Source organism: Sorex araneus, chromosome 2 (assembly GCF_027595985.1).
Source record: "Sorex araneus isolate mSorAra2 chromosome 2, mSorAra2.pri, whole genome shotgun sequence".
In the NCBI taxonomy this organism is placed as follows: Eukaryota; Metazoa; Chordata; class Mammalia; order Eulipotyphla; family Soricidae; genus Sorex; species Sorex araneus.
In genome coordinates this window covers 236,308,822-236,335,629 of record NC_073303.1, presented here as the reverse complement: position 1 = coordinate 236,335,629, position 26,808 = coordinate 236,308,822, and the positions used below count along the sequence as shown (strand labels likewise).

Below are 26,808 nucleotides of genomic sequence, written 5' to 3'. Positions count from 1 at the left end.
TTGCCTGATGGGGGGGAAATACAGCATCAAGGGGAGAGGGCGGGGAAGGCAGTTCCAGAAAGAGAAACTGAGGCCCGTTGGGAATGGAAGGCTCAGAGACATGTGTGAGTGTGTGTCTGTGTGTAAGTGTGCATGTATGTGTGAGTGTGTGCACATATGAGTGTGTGTATGTGAGTGTGCATGTATTACATGCATATGTATCTGTGTGTCATTATGTATGCATGTATTACATGCGTATGTATCTGTATGTCACTATGTGTATGTCTGTGAGTGTCTGTGTGTATGTGAGTGCATGTATTAGGTGCGCATTAATCTGTGTGTCACTATGTGTATATATGTTAGTGTCTATGTGTGTGTATGTGAGTGTGTGTATTATGTGTAGGTATCTGTGTGTCACTTTGTGTGTGTATGTATATGAGTGTGTAAGTGCATGTGTATTTATGTGAGTGTGTATGTGTGTGTTTATGTGAGTGCATATGTTATGTGTATGTGCGTGTGCATGTGTGTATGTGTGCACGCTCACTCCCTGTGCCAAGGGAGCTGACACCGAGCCCAGCCCTTTTTCCTTTCTGGTTCCATCCACAGGGGCAGGTTTTCGGGGACGGGAGGTGACTCTAATTGACCTTGCTGAGCCTTTTCCCCAGGACCAAATGACCGAGTATCCATGCAGGAACAGCGGCTGTAGCTCCTGGGCGCCCCCCCGCAGCTCCTCAGGGCTCACCCTCATCTGGGGCTGTTGAGACGCCTGCTTGCAGGGGTCAGGTCCTGAATCACAGGGTTCTGCCACAGCCTAGATCCCTGATTACTTGACTCCAAGCCCAACTCAGCTCTCCTTGCTGTTGTGTGGAGCAAGATCTGAGTCCAACCGAACAATCCCCCCACTACAGACCGGGTTCAAACTTGGGGAGGATGCGCATGACCGTTCTCCCCAGCGACCCTCCCTGCCTTTCTGTGCTTTGCTTGGGAAGTGCTGGGAAAGGTTGTCTCACCTCAGAGGCTCGGGACCGTGGAATCGCGTGCTGGGAATAACTGTTCACCAGAATTAGGGTGCGCTTGGCACCTGCTTCCAGTGCAAAACTAGGGGGTGTGCGCATGCACAGACGCGCACGCGCACATAGACACACACACACACACACACACACACACACACATACACCACTGTACTACAGTCAGCAAGATCAATGATAATTCAATGCTGTACTTTTTTTTTTGTCTTTTTGGGTCACTCCTGGTGATGCTCAGAGGTTACTCCTGGCTCTTCACTCAGGAATTACTCCTTCTGGTAGTGCTCAGAGGACCATATGGGATATCAGGGATTGAATCCAGGGCAAGGCAAACAGCCTACCCTCTGTACTATCACTCCAGTTTTAAGAAATCAAAACTGAGGCACTTGGGTCAGAGCGACAGCACAGTGGGGAGGGCGTTTGCCTTGCACGCAGCCGATTTGGGTTTGATCCCTGGCATCCTATAGGGTCCCCAGAGCACCACCAGGAGTAATTCCTGAGTGCAGAGCCAGGAGAAACCCCTGAGCATTTCTGAGTGTGGCCCAAAAAGACACAGACAAAAATACCCCTCCAAAACTGGGGCCAGAGAGATAGTTCAGCAAACAGGGCATTTGTCTTGCACGCAGCTGACCTAAGTCCAATCCCCAGCACCCCATACGTCCCCCAAGCCCATCAGATTCTTGACTGCGGAGCCAAGTGTAATCCCCAAGCACTCCCAAGTGTGGCCCCCAAACAAAACAAAACACACATAGAATCGAAACGAGGGGTTGGAGAGGCCAGAGCGGTTAAGTCCAGCGAGGAGGGCATTTGCCTTGCATATGGCCAACCCACTTTCTGTCCTGGCATCCCTTAGGGTCCCCTGAGCACCGCCAGGAGCAATGCCTGAGTGCAGAATCAGGAGTGACCCCTGAGCATTGCCAGATGTGGTCCCAAAACAAAAAGAATAGAAAAAAAAACCTAGTAGGTGGAGTACAGCTGGGCCCCTAGCCTGTGGGGTGCTGGGGGGATGGAGCCTTGGGCAGCCGTGAGCACGGCAAATGCCTGCCCCACTGAAAATCACTCCAGCCCCTGGAACTTCCGGAATGAACCGCACGGGGCACAGAGCTGTCAGAAGTGGGCCTGCCCTCTGAACTGCAGGCTGGCTTGTGCATGGGAGATGAGCGCCCCTCATTCTGCAGTGGCACTCCGGGTTTGTTTAACCATATCTCAGTCTGGGACACCAGGTTCAGTGGGGGAGATTAAAGCCTGGTAAATATTCACATACTGTGTGTGTGTGCGCGTGCGCGCGTCTGTGCGTGTGTGTGTGTGTGTGTGTGTGTGTGTGTATGTGTGTAGACGATGACTTTTCATTTCTCCGGGCTAATACCTACCTGTCCCCTGGCTGTGTCCCAGGGCAAGAGTATTGGGTCAGGGTTGACTTTATAATGAACTGTCCAACTTTTGCCGCTTAAGAGATTCGCATTCTATTTGATTTGCTTGGGGGGCACATCATACGATGCTGAGGGGTGACCCCGGAGGGTTCTTTGGGGGTCATGCAGAGTCAGGGATGGAACCGGTGTCAGCTGCATCTCCTGCCCTTCCTTCTGCCTTTACTTTTTTTTTTTAATATTTTTTGTTTGTTTTTAGGTCACCTAAGTGGCGCTCAGGGGTTACTCCTGCCTCTGTGCTCATGGATCACTCCGGGCAGTGCTCGTGGGGCCTCATGGGGCTCTAGGGGTCGAACCTGGGTTGACCTCATGCCAGGCAAACACCCCCTCCCCACACTTGTTCTACTGTGGCTCCAGGGCCCCATTCTGATTTTTCATTCCCGTTTGTCTGTGCTGGAAATTATTGTCTTCTTTATCTTCTCCTCCCCCCTCCTCCTCCTCCTCCTCCTCTTCATTATTTTGGCTTTTCAGGTCATACCTGGCAATGTTCAGGTACCCTCAACTCAGGACACACTCCTGATGCCGGGGATCAAGCCTGGCTCAGCCTTGTACAAGGCAAACACCCTCCCCACTGTACTGTCGCTCCAGTCCCCCGTTGCCTGATTTTTCAGCCACCGAATACACCGCGTGTGGAATGTGTGTATTTTCTCCTCAAGATCCACTCTGGACACCTCTTGAAAACACATGGAGAGGGAGACCCATCACCTCCCGCCACCACTTCTCCTCATTCAGTTCCAGGAAGTCCCTTTGCGTCTGACAAGTTGGTTATTTTTTTTTTTCTTTTTGGCTCACAACCGGTGATGTTCAGGGGTTACTCCTGGCTTTGTACTCAGGAATTACTTCTGGCGGTGCTTGGGGGCTAGATGGGATGCTGGGGATCGAACTCGGGTCGGCTGCGTGCAAGGCAAACGCCCTACCTAATGTACTATCGCTTTGGCCCCTAAGTTTTATTTTGTTTTTATTTTGGGGGGAGGGAAGAGTACCCAATATGCTCAGGATCACTGATGATCATTTCCGGTGGCACCTTGGGGCCCGATGGGGGATTGAACTGTGAGTAGGCACGCACTAATTCCCTATTTCTTTCATTTGTTTGCTTTAGGGCCACATCTGGCAGTGCTCAGGGGTTACTCCTGGGTTCTGTGCTCAGGGATCACTCCTGGTGGTGCTCCGGGGACCCTATGCGATGCCAGGGATCAAACCCGGGTTGGCCGCGTGCGACGGAAACACCCTCCCCACTATACTATTGCTTTGGTCCCACTCCCTGGACTATCTCTCTGACCCCTTTATAGGTTTGTTTAAACACAAGAATCCATCTTCTCTTGGCTGCTCGGGGGCTTTCCGGGGGGCTCCCTTCTGCCTCCCAGCAGCATGGTAGCTGGGGCTGGGATGTTAGGACCACCAACAGGGCACTTTTGCCTTGCTGGGACGGGCTCCACCCTGGCTTCGCTCCCCAGCACCACGCCCTGAGCTCAGAGCCAGGAGTCAGCCCTGAGCGCTGCTGGGTGTGGTCCCCAAACCATAAAACTCAGAATCATGTAGCCGGCATTTCAGAATCCCCGTCAGCCCGGCGGCTCCAAGCCCTGCTCTGGTCTCCCTGGAGCTGCCCCGGCCTCCTGCCGTCCATTCTCTCCCTTCTCCCCCCACCCCACGATGCCCGTCGGTCACGTCTGCCCGTGTCCCAGAGGGAGGCAGGTTCCCGTGATCGGAAAGGAATGGATCTCTTTAAAAAAAAGCCCCCCGCCCCCCCGCCAGCGGCTCCAGGGAGGAATCTTAGTAGCTGATTATCTCTAGGATAATGATCCAGCCATGGTGAAGATTCATTAATAGCTTATCATGAAAGCAAAAAAAAATAAAAGGTTTCTGAATCAGGGTGTGGGATGATTGTCCCTCTCTGTATCCTGCCTTCTCCCTCCATGCTCCTAGCACACACATGCACACATGCGTGCACACACACACACACACACACATGCACATGGCATGCAGCCCTCTCCGTGGCGGTTCGCCGTTACTATAGAGACCTCCCCCCACCTTCGTGAGCATTTACAAACCAAGGCACAGATGGTGGCTTCAGCGAGCCCGTTGTTCCCTTGTAAGGACAGAGGCTGGAGCCCTGAGGATTAAGGACTCAGAAGGTTCTGGACAACATCTGCCTGACGCGGAAACCTGAGCCCAGGACCCAGGCGGGGAGATTAATGGAGGCATTTACCAGAAGGGTCAGAGCACATCAACAGGACCACACGCAGCTGCCCGCCCCACCTGAGGTCACTGGGAAAATCCCTAATGAAGTGAAAGCTGCCCCCACCCCAGCCTTTCCATCCTCTCCCCGACTTCTGGTCCAGGGAGAGACGGGCAGTCTTGTGGGGTGTCCAGAATAACTGTTTATTGAGCATCTATTTCATGACATGCACAAGACTAAAGGAATAAGGGAAGCGTTGGGGTGGAGCGATAGCACAGAAGGGAGGGTGTTGGCCTTGCACATGGCCGGCCTGGGTTTGATCTCTGACATCTCATCAGGTCCCCTGAGCCCGGCCAGGAGTGATGACTGAGCACAGAGCCAGGAGTCAACCCTGAGCACGCCGGGTGGGGTCCAAATCAGGGAAATAACAGGGATGAGCGGGCTGTTTCACGCGAGATATTCTCTGGGTGTTTCAGGGTCACATAAGAACTACAAATCCCCAAGGTAGGGCCTGGGGAGAGGCTCAAATTGCTCTGCACACAGAAGACCCGGGTTTGAGCCCTCAGCAGGGTGCCCTCAGCACAGCCAGAGGTGACCCAACTCCTCACCCCTAAATCACACAAATCAAATAAATCAATCAGTCTCCACGGTCATTCCCAGCACTGGGAACCGTGGCCAATGAAATGAATGAATGAATGAGGGGAGTGATGAATGAATGATCTCTTGTATTCTTCTTTTGTCTGGGGGCCACACCTGTGGTGCTCAGGGCTGACTTCTGGTTCTGTGCTCCGGGATCACTCCTGATAGGTCTCAGGCACCCTATGGGGTTACAAGGGGATCGAGACGAGGTGGGCTGTGTGCAAGGCAAACGTCCTTTCTGCTATACTGTTGCTCCGGTCCCCCTTTCAACCCCCATGCAGATGAATAACTAATTCCCATTTTTAAGATGTGGAAATTAATTGGGTGGGGTTGCGGGGGAGTTTGGGCCATTCCTCGCGTGCTCAGGGCCTATTCCTGGTTCTGTGCTCTGCAATGATACCAGGTACTGCACAGGGAATCCTATTCCGTGCTGGGAATTTAAACCAGGGCTGGTGCGATGCATTGTCTTCCAGACATAGAAATTGAGAATGACAGAGAGAGGGTCCCCCTACCTCCCCCCCTGCACAAAGAACTTAGCAAGTGGGTCAGGAAGGAGATTTGGGGTTCTGGGGCAGCCTTTGCAGGCAGGAGCCCTGGCCTCTCTCTCAGCCCGTCCCATTTCCAAAGCCGCATCCCTGCTCTTTCCTGTTGCATCTCTGGCCTGTAAAACACTTTCCGCCTTGCTGGTAAGTAATGAAGTCAGGGGCCAGAGAGATAGCAGAGGGGTTAGCGTGCTAGCCTTGCACTTGACCAAGCCCAGTTCAATCCCCCAGTACCAACCTGAGCACAGAGCCAAGAGTATGGCTCTAATTCCATCACCCCCTGCAAAAACAAACAAAAAAAGTTGCTTAGTGAACTCTGGGTGTGGGGCTCTCCAGACGTACCACATTTGCTCCCTAAATTCACTCTGCGCTCTGGGTGCCACCTCCCATTGGCAGTTGCAGGCTCAGAGAGGGGCAGACACAGACCCAAGGGCACCCAGCAAAGACACCCATTGGAAAATTAGAGCGCCCCCCTCTCCCGCTCCAGCGAGGCACATTCAGTGGGGCAATGGGGGGGCGTCCTTCCCTCCCCCCCGCCCCCGCCAACCACCCGCAGCGTGCCTCCGATCGGCGGTGGGCTTGGTGCAGAGCGAGGCGCCCAGCCAGGTTTCAGAGACCTAGCCTTCCCTTCCAGCTGGAGTCCCGGAAGGACCTGGAGGAAGCGGGAACATCGCGTTCTACCGCAAGTATCGACATGACGCCGCACTCGGTCCTTTCCCTCTATTGTTCTTCCTGGGGCCACCGCCTGCCCTGGCCCTGCGGGGAGTCAGGGTCCGGGAACACTGGTTCCCAGCTACTCCGGGGAGAACGGAGCCAGGGGAACCGCTGGAGGGGCTGGAGCGCCACCTCTGCCCAGAGATGCAAAGGCTGGGGCTCAAGCAGCACGTGGGGCCCTGGGCTTTGTTCCTGACACCACTCGGGGTCCTGAGCACCACCAGGACTGGCCTCATCCACCCCCAAATCAGGCAAGGGGAGGCACCCCCACAGGGGTCAATTCAGCACAAAGCCTTCATTCAAACCTCTTCTTTTTCTTTTTCTTTTTTTGTAGTGGAGAGAACACACCTGGCAGTGCTCAGGACTTACTCCTGTTACTCCTAGTTCTGTGCTCAGCGTCACTTCTGGTGGGCTTGGGCAACCTCCCCCGCCCCCCAGCCACTTACTTTTCCCCTCTGGAGGAAGAAGCTCAGTTCAGAACCATGATATTTAGAAGCTATCTTCAAACTAGAATCCTGGGGCCAGAGCCATAGTACAGCAGGGCGGGCGTTTGCCTTGCATGAGGCTGACCCAGGTTGGATCCCCAATATCCCGTAAGGTCCGCTGAACACAACCAAGAGTGATGGCTGAGTGCAGAGCCAGGTGGTAAGGCCTGAATACCACAGGGTTGAGCTCCCAAAACACTTAAAAAATATAAGAGAGGGGCTGGAGCAATAGCACAGTGGGGAGGGCGTTTGCCTTGCACACAGCCGACCCGGGTTCGATTCACAACATCCCATATGGTCCCCTGAGCACCACCAGGAGTAATTCCTGAGTGCAGAGCCAGGAGTAACACCTGTGCATCGCCGGGTGTGACCCAAAAAGCCAAAAATAAATAAATAATGTAAGAGGGACAAAGATTTTCCCAATTTTTTCACATAATTTTTTTCCCACATACAAAATTTTTTTCCACATTCCCAGTTTTTTTTGTGTGTGAAAGGATTTTTGAAACTCAGCTGAAAGGGGAGAGGGGGATGGTGTGTGTGTGTGTGTGTGTGTGTGTGTGTGTGTGTGTGTGTGTGTGTGTGTGTGTGTGTGTGTGTGAGGGGTTCATTCCATACAGTTAACAGCGATTGAACAGTACCTTCAGAATCTTAAGAACCAGACCCCAGACTGCTCCAAGCTGGAGACTAGGGTCCCCACCGACCCCGCGCACCCCAAACTCCGAGCGACCCAGCCCTCTCCCGCATAGCAGGTGCGTGCCGTGGGCGCGGGAGACAGAGGGCCCTGCTTCTCTGCTCAGTTCCTGGGTGTAGGGGTGCCCAGCCCCCAGCTGCAGCCCTCGCGCACCCCGAAGCTCTCCCGCCGCAATTACGGTAATTAGCTCCGAGCCGCTCGCTCGCTTGCCTGGGAGGCGGGCGGGAGGGAGGGAGGCGGACTTTGGCCCAGGCTGACCTGCTTGCAGGTGGCCGCTGCGATTGGTCGGTGCTGGGTCACGTGACGCACGCCCCGGACTTGTTGCTGGGCATCCCGGCGTTGCCGTGGCAACCGCTGCCGCGCGGTCCTCTCCTTCGAACGCCGTGGAGAAGCGGCTGCGTCCAGGGTCTCCAGGCGCGGCGGGAGGCGAGGAGGGGGGACCGGGAGTGCCGAGCCCGAACTGTAGCCCTCCCCCAGCTTCTCCCCAGCCCCCGGCCCTGAGCGAGGCCCCCCCTACCCCGACATCACAGTCACGAGGATGGATGCAGCAATTTTCTGGTCCGGGGCACGCTGCCCCGGGACACAGATGGAGGGACTCGCCCAACCTCATACCCGCCAGAGAACACAGACCCCACAGGTCTCGCGTTTCATAAACATTAGTCAACGCCTCCCCTCCACCCCCAGATCCAGAGCCTGGATGATATCAGATAAGACAAAAATGAGGCTGACCCAGTCCGTTAGGCGCAAGCCTAGCCACAGGTCGCCCTGCGTCCCCTTTTTCCCACTCGCGGGCTTCCGCTGAGCCATCTGCCGGCAGTTGCATGTTCGTGACACCCGGATGCGAATCCCATTTTATAGATGAGGAAACTGAGGCACAGCATGGGACCAGCGCGAGGGACTGCACCCTGTGGCAGGCGTGTCTGTGAGAAAGGCACCTGCCCCTACTCATTTTCTCGAAGTTACTCCTGGCTCGCGCGGGAATGCCTGGAGTTCACGCCAGTCACGGCTGCTTCGCGGTATCGGCACTGTGCAGTGCTCCTGAGCACAGAGTCAGAAATCGCGCCTCCAGCACGGAAGGGTGAAGTCCCACAGTAGTATCACTGTATCACTGTCATCCTGTTGCTCATCGATTTGCTCGAGCGGGCACCAGTAACGTCTCCATTGTGAGACTTGTTACTGTGTTTGGCATATCGAATATGGGGAGCTTGCCAGGCTCTGTGTGCGGGCAAGATACTCTCCGTAACTTGCCGGGCTCTCCGAGAGGGGTAGAGGAATCGAACCCGGGTCGGCTGCGTGCAAGGCAAATGCCCTACCACTGTGCTATCGTTCCAGCCCCCCACAGTAGTATATAAATTTTTCCCCCCTTTGGCCAAGGAGGGGAGGTTTGGATCACCCTTGTGGGTACTCTGGGTCGAAGCAATAGTAGAGTGAGAAGGGCGCTGGCCTTGCACTCAGCTGACCCAGGTTCTATCCCGGCACCCTATAGGGTCCCAGAGCCCTGTCAGGAGTGATCCCTGAGTTCAGAGCCAGGAGTAAGCCTTGAGCACTGCCTGGCTTGCCCCCCGCCCAAAAAAAAAGTCCCTCCTGTCTCACTGGTCCCCTATTGATACTCAGGGGATCATATATGGTGCCAGGGATTGAACCCAGGTCAGCTGTGTGCAAGGTAATTGCCCTGATACTGTACTATTTCTCTGGCCCCAAAATGTGTTGTTTGTTTTGGGGTGACATCTGATGGTGCTCCAGGCTCTTCTGCACTCAGGGATCACTCCTGGTGGGGCTTGGGGGACCCTGTGGGATGCCAGGGATTAAACCTGACTCAGTGTGTGCAAGACAAGCGCCCTCCCTGCTGTACTATGGCTCCAGACCCTTATTTTTCTATCTCTGCATCACATTCAGGATCTCTACACATAGACTTGCAGACTCCAGGGCTGGGTTGTTATTGTCATGGGTGCAACAACTCATGATCATCACATGTCCCCCTACACCCCTACAGTGTCCCTTGGGGAGGAGGCAGCAGGGAGGGGGAGGCCCCCCCCCCCGATCGTGAGTTTCAAGAAAGAGGATGATGAAGGGGCTGGAGTGACAGTCTAGTAAGGTCAGTCCTTGCACCCAGCTGACCTGGGTTCGATCCCCGGCATTCCATATGGTCTCCTGAGCCCCAGAAGGAGTAATTTCTGAATGCAGAACCAGGAGTAACTCCTGAGCATCGCCGGGTGTGGCCCCAAGACCAAAAAATTCAAAGAAGAAAGAGTATAAGGGATATGGAGGTGTTCAAACGTTCCATGTCTGCACAGCCCGGGCTGAGAGACTCCAAGCAGGTGAGAAACGCTTTTGAAGTCTCTGGGTAGGAGGTTTCTGGTTTCTGCAAATGTCTGATTTTCTGAACCTCAGTCACCAGCTCTGCCCATCCCTGGCCGCGTGTCGGAGTTTCAGCTGCACTCCCACCCCATTTCCTTGCCAACTGTGAGAACAGAGACTGGGGCTGTGTTCTCAGATGGCTCCCCTGCACCCCACACCCTGCAGGTGAGAGCCTTGGAGTGACTCCTCATTGATGCGAACCTAATTCCAGTGTCACTCATAAAAATGTCTGGGATCTCCTAGCATAAAGGAGGGTTGAGGGGTGCGAGATAGCAGACATCAGGGATGAAGCCATAGTACTAGTACAGCGGGTAGGGCATTTGGTAAACCTGGGTTTGACCTCCGGCATCCCAGAGGGGTCCCTGAGCACCACCAGGAACGATCCCTGAGCAAAAACCCAGGACTCAACTCTGTGCACTGCTGGTTGTGGCCCCCAAACCCCCCATTATTTGTGGGGCTGCAGTGATAGCACAACGGGTAGGGCGTTTGCCTTACACGCGGCCAACCTGGGTTCAATTCCCAGCATCCCATATGGTCCCCTGAGCACCACCAGGAGTAATTCCTGAGTGCGGAGCCACATGCCGGGTGTGACCCCAAAAGCAAACAACAACAACAAAAACCCAAAAACATTGTTTGCATCTGAGGTGCTGCCCATGTACACGCATCTTCCCAAATTCACCTCTCTGGGACCCGGAGAGATATTACCGTGGCAGGGTGCTTGCCTTGCATATGGCTGGGCTCAATCTCTGCACGCTGAGCCCCGCCAGGAGTGATCCCTGAGTGCAGAGCCAGGAGTAAGCCCTGAGCACTGCCGGATGTGGCCCCCAAACCAAAATAAATTCATTAATACTGGATTCAGTTCCACTGAAAGTTAAGTTCTACCATTCACCGATCCTTTCATTTTTGAAATTTACTTATTGAAAAATGGGGGGCCACGGGCTGGAGTGATAGCACAGCGGGCAGGGCATTTGCCTTGCACGCGGCCGACCCGGGTTTGATTCCCAGCATCCCATATGGTCTCCCAAGCACCGCCAGGAATGATTCCTGAATGCAAAGCCAGGAGTAACTCCTGAGCATCGCCAGGTGTGACCCAAAAAGCAAAAAAAAAAAAAAAAAAAATGGGGGGCCACACTGGGTGATGCTCAGGGGCGACTCCTGGCTCTGTGCTAAGGGATCACTCCTGGCAGTGCTCAGGGGACCCTATAGGATGCCAGGGATTGAACGTGGGTCAACTGCTTGCAAGGCAAGCGTGCTCCCCTTTGGCCCTTTGATGATCCCTTTCACCCGATTTACTCTCTCACGCTTGCCCTTCCCCGTCTGGTGGCTAGTGATTTGGCCAGTGAGTCTAAATATTTGTGTTTGTCTTCTTGAGTTTATTCACTCATTTTTTTTTCTTTTTGGGTCACACCTGGTGATGCACACGGGTCACTCCTGGCTCTGCACTCAGAAATTACCGTGGGCCATGCTCAGAGGACCATATGGGATGCTGGGAATCAAACCCGGGTCAGCCGCGTGCAAGGCAAACGCCCTACCCACAATCCTATCGCTCCAGCCCTCGTTCACTCATTTTTGGTCCTTTACTGGTCCTTTGGTCCTTTTTACTCCCATGAGTAAAATCCCTGAGGTCCGCTGGTCTCTCTTTCTCCATCTGGCTTATTTCTCTAAGAATAATCACCTCTAGGGTCATTCATATGCTTGAAAAATGGAAGAACTTCATAATTTTTCACTATGTAAACAGAGGCTGGAGCGATAATGCACTGACCCTGCACATGGCCGACCTGGATTCGATCCCCAGCATCCCCTATGGCCCTGGAGCACCACAGGGAGTCAGCCCTGAGCACAGAGCCAGGAGTCACCCCTGAGCATCACCCGTTGTGACCCCCAAACGCACCCAATTGTATAAATGACTGAGCCAACTTTATTGTGACTCTGATCATCTGTTTTTCTTTATTATGTTTTTCAGTTTGGGGGCCATACCTCACAGTGCTCAGGGCTGACTCCTGGCCGTGTTCAGGGATCACTCCTTGGGGGACCCTATGGGTGCCAGATCAAACTGGGTCAGCCACGTACATGACAAGCACCTGAACCCTTGCGACATATTTCTGGCCCTGACCATATATTTTTTCATCCAATAATGTTCTTGTTGGGCTATTCCCAACTCCTTCAGAGAAGGGGCACCCACAGGTGCTCAGGGACTGCTTGCAGCTCTGTGCTCGGGGTTGCTCCTCGGGCTGCTCTGGGGACCAGCGTTGTGCCTGGGATTGAACTGGTGTTGGTGGCAGCAAAGCAATGCACAGGGGTTACTCCTGGCTCTGCACTCAGGAATTACTCCTGGCGGTGCTCAGGGGACCCTATGGGATGCTGGGAATCAAACCCAGGTGTGTGCAAGGCAAACACCCTACCCACTGTGCTATCAGTCTAGTCTGTCTTTCTTTCTTTCTTTCTTTCTTTCTTTCTTTCTTTCTTTCTTTCTTTCTTTCTTTCTTTCTTTCTTTCTTTCTTTCTTTCTTTCTTTCTTTCTTTCTTTCTTTCTTTCTTCCTTTCTTTCTTTGCTTTCTGGGTCACACCCAGCGATGCGCAGGGGTCACTCCTGGCTCTGCACTCAGAAATTACCCTGGGCTGTGCTCAGGGGACCATATGGGATGTTGGGAATCAAACCCAGGTCAGCAGTGTGCAAGGCAAACTCCCTCCCCGCTGTGCTATTGCTCCAGCCCCTTTCTTTCTTTCTTTCTTTCTTTCTTTCTTTCTTTCTTTCTTTCTTTCTTTCTTTCTTTCTTTCTTTCTTTCTTTCTTTCTTTCTACCTTTGCATTTGGGGTCACACCCAGCAATGCTCTCAGGGCTTCCTCCTGCCTCTGGGTTCAGGGATCACTCCTGGCGGGCTCAGGCAACCCAAGGGGTGCCGGGGATGGAATCGGGTTGGATGCATGCAAGGCAAGCGCCCTCCCCGCTGTGCTATCTCTCTGGTCCCTCGATATGTTTGTATGTGTGTATCTGTGTCTTTGTGTGAACATGTATGAACATGTGTGCCCTGTGTGCTTGTCTGTCTCTGCATGTCTGCATGTCTGTGTGTACCTGTACTGTGTTGTCTGTGCCTGGGGTGTGGTGTGTATTGTGTACATCGTGTGTGAGTGTTGTGTGACTGTGTGTCTCTGTGCCTGGGGTGTTGTATGTGTGTGCATACATCGTGCGTGACCGTTGTGTGTCTGTGTGTCTGTGTCTGGGGTGTTGTGTGTGCGTACATTGTACGTGAGCGTTGTGTGGCTGTGTGCATCTGTGTCTATGAGTTCTGTGTTTCTTGTTTTGTCCACCCACGTGCTGGGAGGTGACACTCAGACCTGGGGCCCCAGCAGGCGTGTGGCCGTCTGGTGACCCGGGAAGGGGGGGCAGCCGCAGGATCAGCTGCACTGTCGCACGGGGCGACTTCTCAGGTGAGGGGAGATTTAATCAAAGAGGATGAAAAAGTCAAAGCTCTGTTGAGGGGGGCCGGCGGCGCTGTGTGGAGCAGCTAATCCCCTGGGGTGTCAAATGGTCTGACCACCTGCCCCCAGGGGGGGTCCACCCTGCCCTAGGGCCCCCAGCTGGAAGGGAGAGGGGAGAGGGGTTGGGGGGGAGGCAGAGAGAAAGAGAGAGGAAGGAGGGCAGAGAGAGACACAGAGAGAGGCAGAGACGGAGAGACAGAGAGGTAAACAGGAGACACATCTCAGAGCCCTCGGCCGAGACACACTGACCAATGCAGAGAGGATAAGAGCCTGTTTTTCCCTTGTGTTTCCTTTGTTTTGTTTTGGGGGTCACACCTGGCAATGCTCGGGGCTTACTCCCGGCTCTGTGCTCAGGAACCATGCCTGGCGGTGTCCAAGGGACCCCATGGGGTACCAGGGATCCAGCCCATGCCCGCTGTCCCAGTGTTTGGCCCGAGAATCAGAGTCTGGGGGCTCCCTCCAGCTCCAGATATAAGAGACACAGAACATCCGAATCCCTCCCCCTCCCCTCCTTCCTCCTCCCTCCCCTCCCCCTCTCCCTTTGTCATTTGGGACAGTGCTCCTGGCTTACTCCTGGCTCTGCACTCAGGAATCTCTCCTGGCAGTGCTTGGGGGACCCTAATCAGGAATCAAACCCGGGTCAGCTGCATGGAAGGCAAACGCCCTACTGGACTCTCTGATGACAGGAAGGAGGTTTTGGCGGGGTGGGAGGGCGGGGGGGACGTGCTCACTGGAGGTCACACACCCCAGCGACAGGTGGAACACACTCCCTGTGTCTGGCACCCCAGAGCCTTGCTCCAGGGCTGAGTCACCTCCCCCAAGCCCTACCCCCACATGTGGCTGATTCACCCGCTTTGACCCTGATCCCCAGCGTGGAGGCAGCTGGGACCAAGGACGACTCATTCCCCCAAGCTGAGTCTTGCTTTACCAGGAAACAGGAAGTCCCCCTGCCCCTACCAGGAAGCTGAAGCCATTTCCGGGTAGTGAAATGATTCCCCAAAGCAAGCTGGCAACAATGAAACAGAAATAGCAGCTGGGGCCCGGAGCCAGAGGACAGCCCGGAGGGGGCTGACCTGGCCAGCAGCCGGCTGATCCACAGATCGAGGTCCAATGCCGGGCATCCCATACTCCTGAGCATAGTCAGGAGTCAGCCCTGAGAGCTGCTGGGTGTGACCCCACAACAAGAGAAAAGAAATAGGGCCGGCCAGGGTTTGATTTCTGGGCATCCCACAGGGTCCTCAGAGCCCTGCCGTGCCTGGAGTGATGGCTGAGTGCGGGGCCAGGAGTCAGCGCTCAGCACCACTGTTTGTGGCCCCTGAAGAAAGCAAACTCACAAACTACAAAGAAAGAAACATCAGCAGGGGCTGGAGCCATAGCACAGTGGGTAAGGTGTTTGCCTTGCATGTGGCTGACCTGGGTTCCATTCCCAGCATCCCATAGGGTCCCCTGAGCACCGCCAGGAGTAATTCCTGAGTGCAGAGCCAGGAGTGACCCCTGTGCATCGCCAGGTGTGGCCCCCCCCCAAAAAAGAAAAAATAAACATCAGCAGCTCCGTGCCCCCAGAAGAGGCTCCTGGGGCTGGGAGGGAGGTTGGCGGGGAGGGGGCTTAGCCTTGCACACGGCTGGCCTGGCTTCAGTCCCCAGCATCCCGGGCTGACTACAGCAGGAGCTGGAATAAGACCAGACCCAGAGGTGGGGCAGTTGGCATGATCACCCCTTTCCCCCTAGAACGCCCACATTCCCACACTTTTGTTTTTATTTTATTTTATTTTATTTTGCATCACACCCAGCAATGCACAGGGGTTACTCCTGGCTTTGCACTCAGGAATTACTCCTCCGAGATGCTGGGAATCAAACCCGGGTTGGCCGCGTGCAAGGCAAACGCCCTCCCCGCTGTGCTATCATTCCAGCTCCCCCTGCCCCCCACCTTTGAATAACTGTGGAGCTGTAGGTTTTCACCAGGAGGCTGCAAAGATATGAATTAGCTGGAAAAGCTGCTAACGGAATCTGCATCCACAGGCTGGCAGACACAACAATTACTTATGTACATGAAATAAATTTAAAAGGGGCTGAGCGATAGCACAGCGGGGAGGGCGTTTACCTTGCATGCAGCTGTCCGGGGTTGGATCCCCAGCACCCCATATGGCTTTCTGCGCCCCTCCAGGAGTGATGCCTGCATGCAGAGCCAGGCGTCGGCCCTGAGCACCGCCGGGTGTGCCCTCCCATGTATTCATGGTGTGTGCTTGGGTATGGCATGCGTGGCAGTGCCTTGCAGACATGTATCTGTATATATGTGTGAGCTTGGCCTGGTACAGCTCTCGGGCCCCTCGGCTCTCGCCCTGCCTCTCCCCAGAGACCTCTTGGGGTGCCAGGGACCGAACCCTGGCCCCGGCCCCCCTGCTGTCTGTCCCTGAGCCTGCTGGAGGGACAGATGTGTGGAAGCTCCCGCCTCTGTGTTTTGGGGGTGTCTGTCTGCCGGTTCCCCCACTCCGGAGGTCCCCTTTCCTCTGTCCCCTTTGTCTTCAAACACGTTTTCTGAGCACTGGGATGCTCACAGCTCCTCCAGCCCCTGCCTGGCTACCTGGGGGGCTTTGCTGTAAAGAGGAGCCCTCCACGGCCTCCTGCGCCCTCCCTGAGGCCTCTGCTCACCACACCCCTGCAGATAGCACCCCACCCCCCTGCAGTGTGAGAGGGGGGCGACCCAGGGCAGCTGTGTAATTTGGTCTGATTCCCCTGCCAGGGAGAAAGTGTTTAGTGTTACTGAACAGAGCCCTCAACCCTACCCGTCCTGTCTCCCCTCAGCTTCCGGCCCCCCTACTCCTCCACCCCCCAACCCAACCCCCTGAAGGGAGAGCTCAGAAATATTCCCACACCCACCCAGGGGGTCGCCTGCCTCCCTGGGAGTTTGGTGCTGGAGCTGGAAATGGGGGTCTCCTGTGATTGCCAGGGTGGGGAGGTCACACTAGCCCCCCCCAGCACCCCTGTGACTCCAAGACTCCCATATTCTGGATGCGCCATTGCCTGTCGCTCCCCTGCGAATCCAGGGCTGAGATCCGGCATGAGGCCCAGGCTGGGAGCTGCAGCTGCCTGTCATCCCTCCCGGTGGGGTCCCCAGAGAGAAGCCTGGGACAGAGCCAGGGGCCAGAGCACGGCGGGGAGGGCGCTGGCCTGGCAGGTGGCCGGCCCAGGTTCCATCCCTGGCACCCCATAGGGTCCCCTGAGCCTGCCAGGTGTGATCTCTGAGCACAGAGTCAAGAGTCAGCCCTCAGCACAAAACCAGGGGGGGAGAGAGGAGGGGGGAGAGGGAGAGAGAGAATGAGAGAGAGAGACTCCACCCCCCAAGGGCTTCTTGCTGGCATACAGGGAGGTGGGAGCAGCGTTGTGGGGGAAAGTGGGTCACAGAGTGAGGAGGAGGCCACCTCTCCTCTTTTGATGGGGTCACACCTAGCAAAGCTCATATATACACCTAGTAGCTCCATGTAGGGATCACTCCTAAAGAAGTTTGAGGACCCTATTAAAAATTATTTGTGTGGGGGCTGGAGCGATAGCACAGCGGGTAGGGCGCCACCAACCCGTGTTCGATTCCCAGCATTCCATATGGTCCCCTGAGCACCGCCAGGGGTGATTCCTGAGTGCATGAGCCAGGAGCAACCCCTGGGCATCGCCGAGTGTGACCAAAAAAGCAAAAAAAAAAAAAAATTATGTGTGTGAGGGTCACACCCAGAGGTGCCCAGGGGTTTCTCCCGGCTCTGCACTCAGGAATTATCCCGGCAGAGCTCAGGGGGCCTTATGGGGCCTTATGGGGTTCAAACCTTGGTCGGCTGTGTGCAAGACAAGCGTCCTCCCCGTTGCCCCACCTCTCTGGTCCCCCAACACAAAATTAAATCCCGTTACTGAGGCTGGAAGGAGTGCAGGGGCTGAGGTTTTTGCAGTCTTGGCTAGTGTTTGCCTCCAGGAGGGAAACTCAGAACCCCCATTCTCTCCCCCTGCAAATACGGGGACACTGGGGTGTAAAAAACTAAAGCTCGCCGAGGGGCGAGTGCACTCGCGGGCTCTCCGGGAGGCTCTGTCTCACCGCCCGAGTTCGGTGCCCCGGAACCGCTGTGTGTGCTGTCGGTCAAGGGCAGGCGACGGAAGGAAGAAGGAAGAAGGCCAAACTGGTTGCTCGATCCGTTTATTTCATTCTCTCTCTCCGCTTCTCTCCCGCTCTCCTGGATCTCGCTCTGGATCAGTGGCTCTGGATCTGTGGATCTGGCCCCGTGGATCTGGCCCCCAACCCACTATTACAGCCTAGTTAAATCGCCACAGCATGAGGGGGTTGGGGCATACACATAGGTGTGGTCACCATCAATAGGGTAAGGTTCCTTTCCCTTAGGGGAAGCTTCTCCTAGGACTTAATTCTCTTTCAGCAGGAGGATCCACCCAAGGGTGGAGTCCCATGAATGTGTTTCTCTTCTCAGCCAGCAAACATATAAGAATTCATAATATTAATTATTTTGTATGGAAACAATAAGAGATGCATTAAAGCTTATAGAATTGCTCTCCTGGGGCCATCTCAATCTCAGACTACAGTGCTCAGGCCAGATCAGTCTTTCCTATCCCTGGCAGGGTCCCAGTCTCATAATTACTATTGGATCATGACAGCATTTGTCTATGATCAAGCTCTTAACTTATAGTTAAGCATTAGGCACTTTGGCCAGGCCCATCTCGATGCCAGGGTAGCACATAACTCACCGCTTGCCCTGGATCCTTCCTGTCCCACGTCGGGGACCCTGCTTTGGGGTGCTAGGAACTGAGGGCAACTGAGGCTTAAGTGGAGAAAGCAGATGCCCGGGAGGGAATAATATTCGAGGCCAATTAATTCCCAAGTTATAAAAACATAATATTGTCTTCTTGTGTCTATACAAAACAGTCATAGCTTTAAAGTAAATTATTCAAAAGGCACAAGAAGAGGAGAAAGGCAATATTAACTTATATAATATAAATTCAGTATCCTTGGAAGGTCTGACCTTGCAAATTAGCAGAGTCAGATTAAGGGAAAGCCAAGGATTAACTCTTTTGGGGAAGAGAGCATGGAGAAGTGATTATAGCTAAACAAAGGGATGGGAGAAATTCGGGAACACCTTGATGGGTGTGACTGGGGTAAGCCTAACCTCTGGGTAAAACCGGGACAAGCTACTTGTGGCAAGGAGGGAAAAAACAAAGTAATGTCATCCTACACTGGGGGACGGGAGTTTCTGAGCACTGGGGCTCAGAGTTGCTCTGGCTAGAAGAAGGGCTGGGTCTTGAGGAGGGCAAGGGGTTGCGGGCGCAAGGTGGGAACTGGACCTTATTATTATTATTATTATTATTTTTAAGGCTCTCTGGTTGGCCGTGATTTTGCTGCCCCCTACTGGAGAGATGGCCTTATTGCTCTTTTCGACCTCTCCAAAAGGTTTTTAGGGTCTCCTCCAGGCAAAAGCAAAGCTCTGAGTGGGGACTAACCAACTGTGCGCCCCTGAGTGGGCTTGAAAAGACCAAGACACCAGGGAAGTGGCGGCCTGTGTTTTTTTAATTGCAGACAAGTGAGCGCTGAGACCCTGATGAGGTTCATGAGGAGGCAGCTCAGGTCTCCACCACGAAGTCCACCAGAATTTCTCCCCAGGTATTTTTGTGTTGTTTTGGACCACCCGGGGTGGTGGGCAGGGCTTACTCTTGACTCTGCATTTGGGATCACTCCTTGTGGTCTTGGGGGACTCTATGGGGTCTGTGGATTGGACCCAGGTCAGCTGTGAGCAAGTGCCCTACAGGCTATATTACATTTCAGCTCTCCAGGTGGTGTTATTTTTTTTCTTTTTGGGTCACACCCTGCGATGTTCAAGACTTACTCCTGGCTCTGCACTCAGGGAGCACTCCTGGCGGGGCTCAGGGGCCCTATGGTGATGCCGGGGACGGAACCTGGGTTGGCTGCGTGCAAGGCAAACGCCCACCCCTCTGTCCTATAGCTCTGGCCCCTCCAGGTGTTTTTCTCTCCTCTTAGTGGTTCATGTTGGGGGCTGGGAGATAGTGCCGAGGGCGGGCACAGGGCAGACCCAACACCACGTGACTTCCGAGCGTTACTGGATGCTGAATCGTGGTGCTCCGAGCACTGCTAGGGGGTCCTGGTGTCCTCAGCGCTACAGTACCGCATCCTGGGTCCTTGCATGGAACCACCAGCCCACTTGGCATCTCTGAGACAGACCCTGGGCCCCCGCCCGAACATCTGCTTAGCAGACCTCCCTACAGTCCCCCAAGAACATAAACTAACAACTGTTCGGAGTTTTGCCTATGTCACATAGGGAAAAAACTAGATTCAAAGGTACACCCCTTGGGGCTGGAGCAATAGCACAGCGGGTAGGGTGTTTGCCTTGCATGCAGCCGGTCCGGGTTCAATTCCCAGCATCCCATATGGTCCCCCAAGCACCGCCAGGAGTAATTCCTGAGTGCATGAGCCAGGAGTAACCCCTGTGCATCACTGGGTGTGACCCAAAAAGCAAAAAAAAAAAAAAAAAAAAAAAAAAAAGTACATCCCTTTAAAAAGTACATCTCAGGGCTGGAGTGATAGCACAGCGGGTAGGGCGTTTGCCTTGCATGCAGCCGACCCAGGTTCGATTCCCAGCATCCCATATGGTCCCCCAGCACTGCCAGGAGTAATTCCTGAGTGCAGAGCCAGGAGTAACCCCTGTGCACAGCTGGGTGTGACCCAAAAAGCCAAAAAATAATAAAATAAAATAAAAAGTACATCGCTCCAAAAAACAAACAAAAAAAAGTACATCCCTTTATCTCTTTACCTACTTTCAACACTCAGCTCTAGTCCAGAGTGATCATTTCCAACTTTTATTCTCATACTGCTCCTTTCTTTGTCCTGACTGCCCTCTGCCCCCTCACACTTGTGGTAGCTTCTAATCATTGACCAGTCCTCCTAGCCCCTGTTTTCCCTTTCCCTGGCCTTGGTTATCTGGGCAAACCATAATACCCGAAAGGAGGGAAGGAGAGAGGGAGGAAAGGAGGGAGAGGGAGGAGGGAAAAGGAAGGGAGGGAGGGAGGGAGAGAGAGAGAGAGAGAGAGAGAGAGAGAGAGAGAGAGAGAGAGAGAAAGAGGGAGGGAGAGAGCGAGAGAGAAGTGGTTACTATAGAGGAGACCGGGGAGGGAGTGGAAAGGAAACTTGGGACATTGGTGGCAGGAAATAGGACGTGTACTCTAGTGAAGGGACAGGTGTTGGAGAAAAGGAAGGAAGAAATAAAGAAAGAAAGAAGAAAGAAAGAAAGAAAGAAAGAAAGAAAGAAAGAAAGAAAGAAAGAAAGAGAAAGAAAAAGAAAGGAAGGAAGGAAGAACAGATTTAAATGAACAACTCAAACTGTGTGCTTGCAGGGGTCAGGAGGGCTCAGAAGGAACTTATTTCATCCTTTTTTGGGGGCCATATCCAGCAATGGCAGAGAGTCTCTTGCCCTCGTGCCTGGCTGTCTTCCCCGGGGCCCCTTGGAGGGGATGGGCTCCAGCTTCCCTCCCCACCCCGAGCAGAGCTCCTGGCGGCCAAAGACCTCTGGAACCCAGCCACAGCCATGCTCAAGGCCCCTCTCAACACGTTCAGATGAGCCTCACGCATGAAAGAACCGGCAGAGGATCCCAGGTGTGTGGGACCCAGGGCTGAGACCTCCAAGCCTGCTCGGATGGGGACTGGGCCTCTTCCGCCCAGATTTCCCATTTTCCAGTAGCTAGATGGTCACAGGGTCACACCCAGGGCCCCCCTGCACCCCACCTCGTGGCCCCCTCCCCCACCACCACCCTCGATGTGTAATCCCATCACTTAAAAGCAAGCTCCTGGAGCTGCTTTACGATCCTGCGACATCTTGTAGCCTAGTTCTCCCTCTGGGAGAACCAGCAGGCAGCAGGAAACCAGAATTTCCTGCCCACATGGGAGAGCCTGGCAAGCTCCCCGTGGTGTATTCATATGCCAAAAACCAGTAACAATGATGGGTCTCACTCCCCTGACCCTGAAAGAGCCTCCAATGTGGCACCTTTGGGAAGGATGAGTAAAGAGAGGCTTCTAAAATCTCAGGGCTGGGACTAATGGAGATGTTACTGAGACCGCTCAAGAAATTCGACAATCTGATGATGATGATATCCAGCAATGCTCAGGGATGACGCTGGGCTCTACACTCAGAATCACTCCTGGCAGGGGGCCAGGAGACCCTGTGGGATACTGGGAATCGAAACCAGGTCAGCCACATGCAAGACAAGTTCTCTACTCGCTGTACTATCTCTCTGGCTCAGTAGGGGCTTATTTCAGAAACTCAGAAGCTATGGAAAGAATACAAGGAAATGACAGGAGCTGAATTTGTGGGTGCTAAGATGGGGGAAGAGAGGTTTGCAGTTAGTCAGACTGCAGGACGACCCATCTTGGTAATGTATTACTGAAGCCAATAAGGAAGGAGCTGTAAATTACTGAGGGTGGGGAGGGGTGGGGCAGAGCACGTGCAAAGGTCCTGGGGTAGAGCCAGGTCTGATCTGGCCAACATGAAGGAAGCATGTGAGGTCGAGAGGTGAACAGAGGGAGGTGGAGGGGCAGGACAAGGAGGCCAAAATGGTGAGGGATCTGGAGGTGTGGGGAAGATGTGGGCGTGGGCCTAGGGAGGACAGAGGACGGTGAGGCCTGTGTCTGGGCTAATGCGCGCCCTCTAGTGGCCATTACTGGAACAACCGCATTCTTCCTGGGTTCTAGTACATGTATGATTCACCAGGGCATTTTGGGGAAGCTAGACTCGGAAGGACGAAAAAACAATCAGATTCTAAGAACCTTTTTGGAGGAGTCATTAAGTACCTGTGCAATAAACTAATGAGTCCATGGGTTTTACAGCTAGGATAATATAATGAGTCTTGAAATGAGACGTTACTTTATTTATTATTATGGGGCGGGGGGAAGGACTGGAGTGATAGCACAGTGGGTAGGGCTTTTGCCTTGCATGTGGCTGACCAGGGTGCCATTCCTCTGTCCCTCTCGGAGAGCCCAGCAAACTACCGAGAGTATCCCACCCTCACGGCAGAGCCTGGCAAGCTCCCCGTGGCGTATTCGATATGCCAAAAACAGTAACAAGTCTCACAATGGAGACGTTACTGGTGCCTGCTCGAGCAAATCAGTGAACGACAGTAGGACAGTGCTAACAGTGCATTATGGGGGGAGATTGGGCCACACCCAGCAGTGTAAAAAACTAAAGCTCGCTGAGGGGCGAGTGCAATTGCAGGTTCTCCGGGCAGCTCTGTCTCACCACCCACGTTCGGTGCCTTGGAACCGCAGTGTGTGGGCTGGATTGGGACGGCCGGTGGTCAAGGACAGGCGAAGGAAGAATGAGGACCAAGCTGGTTGCTGATTAGTTACCGTTTATTCAATCTTCCATCTTTCTCATCTCCCGTACTCCAAGCTCCGGCCTCTCTCTGGATCAACTGCCGCTGCCTTCTCTAGTCTGTCCTCCTACTTCTCTCTCCCACCTTTCCCTCTAGGCTACACCAGCCAGGTAGCAAAATCAACATAAGAAAGCCCTTCCTGAGGGCAGGGCATTCCAAAGCCCTTCCTCACTCTTAAGGTTTTTTTCTTTTCCTTAGTCCAGACACTTATTAACATCTTAATACTAGTTATTTTTTTTTTTTTTTTTTTTTTTTTTTTTTTTTTTGCTTTTTTGGGTCACACCCAGCGATGCACAGGGGTCACTCCTGGCTCGTGCACTCAGGAATTACTCCTGGCGGTGCTCGGGGGACCATATGGGATGCTGGGATTCGAACCCGGGTCGGCCGCGTGCAAGGCAAACGCCCTACCCGCTGTGCTATCACTCCAGCCCCAATACTAGTTATTTTTGTATGGACATAGCAAGAGCTACATTGAGGCTTGCAAGGCAGCTCTCCTGGCAACATCTTGCCACAGACTCAGACCACAGCACTCAGGCCAGATTAATCATTCCTCACCCTAGCAGGGTCCGAATCTAGTTATCACTGTTTGGATCATGACAGCATTTGTCCATGACCAAGCTCTTAACTTATAGTTAAGCATTAGGCACTTTGGCCAGGCCCATCTCGATGCCAGGGTAGCACACAACTCACCGCTTACCCTGGGTCCTTCTCGTCCTACGTAGGGACCCTGCTTTGGGGATGCTAGGAAGTAATGGCAGCTGAGGCTTAGGTCAAGAGAACAGATGCCCTGGAGGAAAATATCATGTAGAGTCAAATGACTCCCAGGTTACAAAAGCATAACATTTGTTAAGTCTTCCTGTGTCCATACAAAAAGGACTTGCTCTGAATAAACTATGCAAAGGACTCAAGGAGAAGAGAAAAACATTATTTACAAGTCAACAGAACACTAAGAAAGAAGCTACAAATAAACAAAGAGGAATGGGAGCACTGTGACGGGACTAACCCAATAAACCTAAACTACCTGAAGCTATGTTATCCTACACAGCAGTGTTCAGGGGTTATTCCAGGAATCACTCCTGGCAGGCTGAGGGACCCTATGGGATGCCCGGAATCAAGCCTGAGTCATCTGCGTGCCAGACAAGCATCCTACTGGCTGTATTATCTCTCCAGTATCCCATAGGGTCCCCAGCCCCTGCCAGAAGTGATTTCTGAGTGCAGAGCCAGGAGTCAGCCCTGAGCACTTGGGACGGGTGGTTATTATGTTGCTATATCAAGATGGGATGTGATATCATTGCTGGGGTTCTCCTAAGAGAGGCCACAGAGTTAAAATCAAACAAGGGAGTTACTTTCTGTGAGAGGGACCCTTGGAGATGCTTCCAAGATAAACACCTGATTTGTGTTCAATCCAAATAAGGGAAAAAAGAATTAGGGCCAGAGAGCAACAGTATAGCCAGTGAGGCTCTTGCCTTGGATAAAGTCAACTTGGGTTCGATCCCTGGCATCCTATAGGGTGCCCTGAGCACCACCAGGAGTAATTCCTGAGTGCCAAGTCAGGAGTCACCCCTAAGCATTGTCAGATGTGGCAAAAGCAAAAACAACAACAACGACGACAAACAGAAAAAGAAAGAAGAAAAGAACTGGAAGATGAAGAGAATAAGCACTTTGCCCCACGGAGCCAGCAGTTGGACTGATGTGGGGGGTCACGCTTGCTTTTAGGGTTCTGGCCTCTCTCCAAGCTGGGAAAAAACGTATAACATCGAATTATCCCTTAGAATCTTCCAGAAGGCTTCTTGGACCCCCCCCCCATAACTTTTTTGCATTTCTGCCTTCCAGATGTGTAAGGTAAGTATGTGGGCAGTGTTCTCAGCCACCGCTCACAGTAATTTATTTATTTCTTTTTAGGTCACACTCGGCGATGCACAGGGGTTACTCCTGGCTCTGCACTCAGGAATCACCCCTGGCAGTGCTCAGAGGACCGTATGGGATGCTGGGAATCGAACCCGGGTCGGCTGTGTGCAAGGCAAACGCCCTACCCGCTATACTATTGCTCCGGCCCCGCTCACAGTAATTTTTTAATTTTGATTTTTTTCATTTGCCTTTGGGCCACCCCCTAAGCTGCTCACTCGGTTCTCCCCACAAGTGTTCAGGGGACTGTGACATGCTGGGGGTTGACCCTGAGCTCCCCAAATGCAGAACATGGGCTCAGCCTTTTTTCCCCTCCCTGAGACTTGTTTGCAGTAATTTGCAAAAGTTTCCCTGGATTCAGATTACTATCATTAGTCGCTGGGTCTTGCTATCTGCACTGGATACTGGTGTGGGGGAAAAATGTGTTTCCTGATAGATGTTTTGTGTCAACATTTTCAGGGGCTTCTTTTCCACTCCCAACACCAGGTCAAGGTGACATGCTTGCTTTCAGTCACATGCAGAAAAGGAGAAACACTTTTAAGTTCCTCCAGGTGTGAATTGCAATGTGTTAAGTTTCCTCTCCCTTCTCTCTCTCCTCTTTACTGATGTTTTGGGTTGATCAAGCTACTACAAATACATTAAAACAGCTATAAAGGATTACCCATTTTGACTCTTGCCTCTGACTGCAATTTGATAGCAGGACACCACTCGCCCACTTGCAGAAATTCTGCTAGTTTTTCAGTGTGGGCTTATTATTACAGGTTAGGGCAGTATGATGTGACATGATCTCAATTGCTGAGGGTTTTTTTTTTTGGGCAATCCTCAATTTAGCATCTTAGACCAGAGCCCCTTTCTTTTTATCCTTCTGGTTAAAGTCTGTCACCTCTAAACCCTCTATCATGCTACCAAGGTAGTTCTAAGTCAGCCTTTTTCCTCTTTTCTTGCAAATTTCCTGCAGCTTGCATGCAACAGGCAAAGACCTCTTCGGAAAGTGCTTGCAGCTGAACACGTGTGGCCTTTGGCAGGAACAGACATGGTTCAAGACCAGGCGGAACAATTTCCTGGGTGATGGGAACCGAGACTGCAGACACTTAGGATTTATTGTAAATAAAGATTTCTAGCTGTAAGATTTGACTTCTGTTAAGAATTTCTCTCTAGAATGAAATAACGCTAGTCTTGATGATGGGTCCATGAACATTTCCTCCTCTTAGTTGCTTTCCTTGATCATTCCTGGAACGGAGAGAAAAGAATATTGGAGGAGGAAAAAGAATGAAAGCTGAACGTGTGCTTAAGGCACGCGCTGAGCACGCTTTCCTTTCTTGCATATTTCATCCTTTCTAGTTTCCACCGCATCAGGTCCAAGCGCAAAGAGGAACAAAAATAAACCAGCTGTGCAAAAGGCAAGCAAATTCGGTGCATCCAAAGATGCCACACTATAACCAGCTCCATCCTTTTCTCAATCTAAGGGTATAGGAATAAAGCCAATACCCACCGGTTTCCGTAGTGTAGCGGTTATCACGTTCGCCTCACACGCGAAAGGTCCCCGGTTCGATCCCGGGCGGAAACACATGAAGCTTTTGTGCCTTTTGAAAGGAGGGGAAAAAGTAGTATTTTTTCACCCCGCTATTTCATTCCCAAAGGTAGAGCCTGATTTCAAAGGCAGCGGAGCAGAGTACATAACAGTAATTTCCTTCCCTCTCGAAGTTAAGGTGTCTGGGATTTTACAAGTGAATAAATTGAGAATAAAATTCCTATTTCTCCCACATGATGTGCAAAAGTAACCTATTGCGTTGGCCGGGAATCGAACCCGGGTCAACTGCTTGGAAGGCAGCTATGCTAACCACTATACCACCAACGCGACGGCGAGGACAGCGCCTTCCCTGGAGCCCTTAGTAGCGAGCCAATCAGTGACGCCTGGGCGACACCAAATCTCGCGAGGGGTTCTCTCCCTGCGGCCGACCCGCGAG

General features: G+C 53.0%; 1 long non-coding RNA gene and 2 other non-coding genes across 3 annotated transcripts; 2 read left to right on the top strand and 1 right to left on the bottom strand.

The window, feature by feature from the left end:
- The first annotated feature begins 7,666 nt into the window (after positions 1-7,666).
- On the top strand, positions 7,667-24,940 carry LOC129401950 (uncharacterized). The gene is made up of 3 exons (XR_008628462.1): positions 7,667-7,736; positions 19,077-19,160; positions 24,839-24,940. It is a non-coding gene; the product is annotated as an uncharacterized LOC129401950 (long non-coding RNA).
- A 1,395-nt stretch (positions 24,941-26,335) lies between these two features.
- On the top strand, positions 26,336-26,408 carry TRNAV-CAC (transfer RNA valine (anticodon CAC)). Its single transcript has one exon. It is a non-coding gene; the product is annotated as a tRNA-Val (tRNA).
- Positions 26,409-26,627: 219 nt separating this feature from the next.
- Positions 26,628-26,699, bottom strand: TRNAG-UCC (transfer RNA glycine (anticodon UCC)). Its single transcript has one exon. It is a non-coding gene; the product is annotated as a tRNA-Gly (tRNA).
- Positions 26,700-26,808: the final 109 nt, after the last annotated feature.